Below are 6,000 nucleotides of genomic sequence, written 5' to 3'. Positions count from 1 at the left end.
TAGTTTGAAAAAATAAAGAAATAAAAAGTAGTTAGAAAGAAAGAAAGATCAGTTTGAAAAAAGAAAGAAAAAAGATCAGCTTGAAAGAAAGATTAGTAAGAAAGAAAGATTTGTTAGAAAGAAAGAGATAAATTAGTAAGAAATAAAGAAAGATTAGTTTGAAAAAAGAAAGAAAAGTAAAATAGAAAGAATGGTTAGAAATGTTAGGGAAAAAAAGAATAGTTAGAAAGTAAGAAAGAAAGATGGATTAGTTAGAAAAAAAGAAAGATGGATTATAAGAAAGAAAGATAGATAGATTAGTTAGAAAGAAAGATAGATTAGTTAGAAAAAATAAAGAAAAGAAAATGAAAAAAGAACAAAAAGAAAGAAAGAAAGAAAGAAAAATACAAAGAAATAATTTAGAAAGGAAGAAAAGTAAAAAAGAAAGAATAGTGAGAAAGAAAGAAAGATGGATTAGTTAGAAAGAAAGATAGATTAGTTAGAAAGAAAGATAAATTAGTTAGAAAAAAGAAAGATAAATTAGTTAGAAAAAAGAAAGATTGGTTAGAAATAAAGAAAGATTAGTTTGAAAAAAAGAAAGACAAGTAAAAAAGAAACAAAGAAAAGTAAAAAAGAAAGAATGGTTAGAAAGGAAGAAAAGTAAAAAAGAAAGAATAGTTAGAAAGAATGGTTAGAAAGGAAGAAAAGTAAAAAAGAAAGATAGATTAGTTAGAAAGAAAGAAAGATTAGTTTGGAAAAAAGAAATGAATAGTTAAAAAGAAAGAAAAGTAAAAAAGAAAGAAAGAAAAAAGAAAGAAAGAATAGAGAGGAAGAAAAGTAAGAAAGAAAGATTAGTTAGAAAGAAAGAGGTTAGTTAGAAAAAAGAAAGATTGGTTAGTAATAAAGATTAGTTTGAAAAAAAGAAAGACAAGTAAAAAAGAAAGAAAGAAAGTAAAAAAGAAAGAATGGTTAGAAAGGAAGAAAAGTAAAAAAGAAAGAATAGTTAGAAAGAATGGTTAGAAAGGAAGAAAAGTAAAAAAGAAAGATAGATTAGTTAGAAAGAAAGAAAGATTAGTTTGAAAAAAGAAATGAATAGTTAAAAAGAAAGAAAAGTAAAAAAGAAAGAAAGAAAAAAGAAAGAAAGAATAGAGAGGAAGAAAAGTAAGAAAGAAAGATTAGTTAGAAAGAAAGAGGTTAGTTAGAAAAAAGAAAGATTGGTTAGTAATAAAGATTAGTTTGAAAAAAAGAAAGACAAGTAAAAAAGAAAGAAAGAAAGTAAAAAAGAAAGAATGGTTAGAAAGGAAGAAAAGTAAAAAAGAAAGAATTGTTAGAAAGAAAGAATGGTTAGAAAGGAAGAAAAGTAAAAAAGAAAGATAGATTAGTTAGAAAGAAAGAGAGATTAGTTTGAAAAAAGAAACGAAAAGTAAAAAAGAAAGAAAAGTAAAAAAGAAAGAAAGAAGAAAGTAAAAAAGAAAGAATAGTTAGAAAGGAAGAAAAGTAAAAAAGAAAGAAAGAAAGAAGAAAGAAAGAAAGATTAGTTAGAAAGAAAGAAAGAGATTAGTTAGAAAGAAAGATTAGTTAGAAATAAAGAAAGATTAGTTTGAAAAAAGAAAGAAAAGTAAAAAAGAAAGAAAGAAAAGTAAAAAAGAAAGAATGGTTAGAAAGGAAGAAAAGTAAAAAAAGAAAGAATAGTTAGAAAGAAAGAAGTAAAAAAAGTATAGTTAGAAAGAATAGTTGAGAGAAAGAAGAAAGAAAGATTAGTTTGAAAAAAGAAAGAAAAAAAAGAAAGAAAGAAAAGTAATAACGAAAGAAAGAAAGAAATCAAAAAGAAAGTAAAAAAGAAAGAATAGTCAGAAAGAAAGAAAGAGAGAAATAAAGAAATAAAGACATGTTAGGAAAAAAGAAAGAAAAAAATAGGAAAAGGAAAAAAAGGAAAAAATAGTTAGAAAGAAAGATAGTATAGTTAGAAAGAAAGAAAGAAATGTTAAGAAAAAAGAAAGAATAGTTAGAAAGAAAGATAGTATAGTTAGAAAGAAAGAAAGAAATGTTAAGAAAAAAGAAAGAATAGTTAGAAAGAAAGATATAATAGTTAGATAGAAAGAAAGAAAGAAAGAACAGAAAGTAAAAAAGAAAGAAAGAAAAAAGTAAAAAATAAAGAATAGTTAGAAAGAATAGTTGAAAGAAAGAAAGAGAGAAAAAAGAAAGAAAGAAAAGTAATAAAGAAAGAAAAAAGAAGGTAAAAAAGACAGAATAGTTAGAAAGAATAGTTGAAAGAAAGAAAAAACGAAAGAGAGAAAGAAAGAAATGTTAGGAAAAAAGAAAGAAAAAAATGTTAGGAAAAGGAAAAAATAGTTAGAAAGAAAGAAAGAAAGAAAGAAAGAAATGTTAAGAAAAAAGAAAGAATAGTTAGAAATAAAGATAGAATAGTTAGATAGAAAGAAAGAAAGATCAGTTTGAAAGAAGGATTAGTTAGAAAGACATTAAAAAATTAGTTTGAAAAAATAAAGAAATAAAAAGTAATTAGAAAGAAAGATCAGTTTGAAAAAAGAAAGAAAAAAAGATCAGCTTGACAGAAAGATTAGTAAGAAAGAAAGATTAGTTAGAAAGAAAGAAAAATTAGTTTGAAAAAATAGTTAGAAAGAAAGAAAGATTAGTTTAAAAAAAGAATGAAAAGAAAGAAAGAAAAGTAAAAAAGAAAGAATAATTAGAAAGGAAGAAAAGTAAAAAAGAAAGAATCGTAAGAAAGAAAGAGAATAGTTAGAAAGACAAAGAAAGAAAGAAAGAAAGAAAGAAAGAAAGAAAGAAAGAAAGAAAGAAAGATGGATTAGTTAGAAAGAAAGAGATAGATTAGTTAGAAAGAAAGAAAGATAGAATAGTTAGAAAAAAGAAAGATTAGTTAGAAATAAAGAAAGATTAGTTTGAAAAAAGAAAGAAAAGTAAAATAGAAAGAATGGTTAGAAATGTTAGGAAAAAATAAAGAATAGTTAGAAAGAAAGAAAGAAAGAGAGAGAGCGAGAGAGAGAGAAATAAAGAAAGAACTATTAGCTATTAGTTAAAAAGAAGATACATAGCTTAAAGCTTAAATGAGTATCAAGGGCTTCTGGCAGTTAAACAGTTCAAACAGTCTTGGACATTTGGTCAATGAAAGTCAATGGGATTTTTATGATTTTTAATATTAATTTTTAAGAAAACTGAAACTCAAATCAGTCTGAAAAGATAGCAACTCAAGTCAGAACCGTCTGAAAGTCTGACCCGAGTTTGGTGGTCGTAGCTTTAACGGTCTAGGAGGAGATACAGTACAATTTGTCTCAGAAGAAGAAGAAGAAGAAGTTTAAATACAATATCAGTAAGTTGGCTCTTCCAAGCCAACTTCATAATTGTGTACTATTTGGAATGGATACAATATGAATTGGGCACAGATTGAAATTGCTCAATGCTATGATCGGAATAGCATAATATACCATACTAGCCTACTCTTACCATTTTTACAGTACACAGTAAATACTGTAGACAGTATACACATTTTAGAATAATTTACACAGAGGCAATAATGTAGCATTTTTGAAACTTGTTTCATAATGCATCCTGTTTTACATAATATTTATTAAAATATGTGGCAGTATATTCTGCAGTGTTCCATTCCAAACAGTGTTTTGTTTCACTGGTCTGACTGTGAACTTCTGGCTCAACCATATGGAGAAAAAAATCTCAAATATATATTTTTCGCTATCAGTGTGAAAATATTTTCTCTAAAAAAAAAGTGTTTCTCTCAAAACGCTTTTCTTAGCTCTCGATGCAATTTCTTGCTCTCGTGTTAGGATTTTACTTTCGCTGTGAAAATTGTGTTATGGGCGGGGCCACGTTCCTATTGGCCAGTCGGGTGAGCATCGTCTTGTCTTCGGTGTCGAACTGAATCATTACACCATTGTTCGGTTCACCTAGATAGATGCCTTTGTTCTGCCTTAGTTGAGCACGGACACTCCAATGTTTGGGTAAGATGATGACACACACAACTCGATGGGTGGCTGGCTGAGCAAGTTCAGCATCACTGAAGATTAAACATTAAAAAATAGCACTCATATTCATGAATGAATGTGTATTATATTATTAGCTTGCTAATCGCTAATTAGCCATCATGCTAGGTAAACTTGCAAACTCACCTGGTTTAAACTATTTTTAAATCAAATGCCAAATAAATGTTTTGATATAGATAGTTTCACTCCTTATTTGGGTGAGTAGTGAGCTAGTTTCTACCTTTGCACTTGCTAGCAACTGCCATATGTTAATATGTTGCTTTAGGCACTTATATGGCATTGCATTCTCAAAGCTAACACAAATGTCACAATAAGAATTACTTTTATCTTAAGTGACTGTACATTGAAGGTTAGGCTTTGTTATCCTGTAAGCTGAACCCATGACTTTGTCATTGCTCTACAACTTCATAAGAAAAAAATCTATTTATATATTAAGTATTTATAATTATATATATATATATATATATATATATATATATATATTATAAATTATATTTAAATATAAAAATGTATATAATCATGTAAATATTTTTTAAATATATACATGCTTGTGTGTGTATTTATAAATGCATAATTACTATACACAGTACACACACATATTTGATTTAAACAAAAACTTTTATTCTGCAAACGATTAGTCGTTTTTCAGCCCTAGTCATATGACACACCCACTTTGGAAAATGTTGCCATTGTCTTATTTTTCTGACCATGCCCATTTAGGAGACGTGGAAAAAGTTCTGTTTGCAGATTTATCCATCTCTAAAGTAAAAATATATCTGGCCTAATGGATTAATGAAAAAGATTGTTTTTTTTAGCTTCATGAATTTACTGTCATACTTGCCTTCATATCAAGGACACATCGGGAATGTCAGAGTAGCTGCTTCTGACTGAGAGACCATACTCTCTCATCCTCCTACACAGGGTGGATCTTGAAATACCATGAGCATTAGCCAGAGTGGTCAATGGTAGGTTGGTGCTTAAAAGACTTTCAATAACATCCCTACTGATACTCAATCTAGGTTGCCCCATACTTCCATTCTACTCGACTACAGCTACATTGTCAACTAAAGGGGTGACAGGAGTGTTGGAAAGCAGAGCCTTGACTACCTCATTGAGCTGCTCAAAGCCAACTATAACACATTGAGGAATATCCATATAAGCTGCCCCTGCCCGTAAAAACTGCAGTTACTGGTGATGAAGTGGAGATATTCAAAATCAATGGGCTCCCTACTGATTACAGCAGCCAGTCTATCCCTGGCCCTTCCTAATAGCTGCCACCTAATTGATTGCTGCAAGAGGGAAAATGGAAAATAATCAACAAGGAATTGAAGTGCAGATATGCTACAGATAATTCAATGTTTGGGTAAATAGGGCCTCATACCTGAACTCTAGGAAGGTGTTCAGGAACGAGAATGAGTGAACGACACATGGACGAGTCTCGGCTTCATATAGATCAGACTGAAAGGGATTATGCATGTAAGGACACCTTGAAAACATTTTGTGTGGCAACAGCACTGAAATAAACTTTGCCATGGCTTACCGGAGGTTGTGTGCGGTGACTGCGGTGATATTCCACGCTGGAAATAAAAAGCAGCAAGAATGCACAATGTCAAAATATTTAGAATAAGCCCTGTGTAGTCTGCAAGCTACACATGCTAAACGTGTAGTGCAACAACCATACAAAGACTATTTTAAAGGGGTGGTAAAACACATTTTTCCGAAGGCTTGATTGTGTTTGTGGGGTGTTTGTGTTTTTCGTTTTTAAAAAAATTCATTATTTTTCATATATTTTACCTTTATTCTACACTGCTCTGTCCCTCCTTGTAAAAACGGTCTGATGGTTTCCGGGTTCTATGAAGCCAGTCCGTCAAAAATACAGTATGCAATGGGCTCAGATTGGTTAGCTGACCCAGTGTGTTGTGATTCGCTACCCGCCTAGTGCACGTTTTTCTAAAACGTCACGCACCTTACCTTTACCGGTAGTTTG

At 29.7% G+C, this 6,000-nt stretch overlaps 1 long non-coding RNA gene across 1 annotated transcript in view; it reads left to right on the top strand.

The window, feature by feature from the left end:
* Nucleotides 1-559: 559 nt before the first annotated feature.
* The window catches only part of LOC143696964 (uncharacterized), a 466,435-nt gene continuing 460,994 nt past the window's right edge, over nucleotides 560-6,000 (top strand). The window contains exons 1-2 of the long non-coding RNA XR_013186103.1: nucleotides 560-669; nucleotides 928-994. This is a non-coding gene — a long non-coding RNA (uncharacterized LOC143696964). The remainder of the gene's footprint in view (nucleotides 670-927; nucleotides 995-6,000) is intronic.

Source organism: Siphateles boraxobius, unplaced genomic scaffold (assembly GCF_051911475.1).
Source record: "Siphateles boraxobius isolate OS27281-9 unplaced genomic scaffold, OSU_SipBor_1 31, whole genome shotgun sequence".
Taxonomy (NCBI): Eukaryota; Metazoa; Chordata; class Actinopteri; order Cypriniformes; family Leuciscidae; genus Siphateles; species Siphateles boraxobius.
This window is presented reverse-complemented; position numbering and strand designations above follow the sequence as displayed.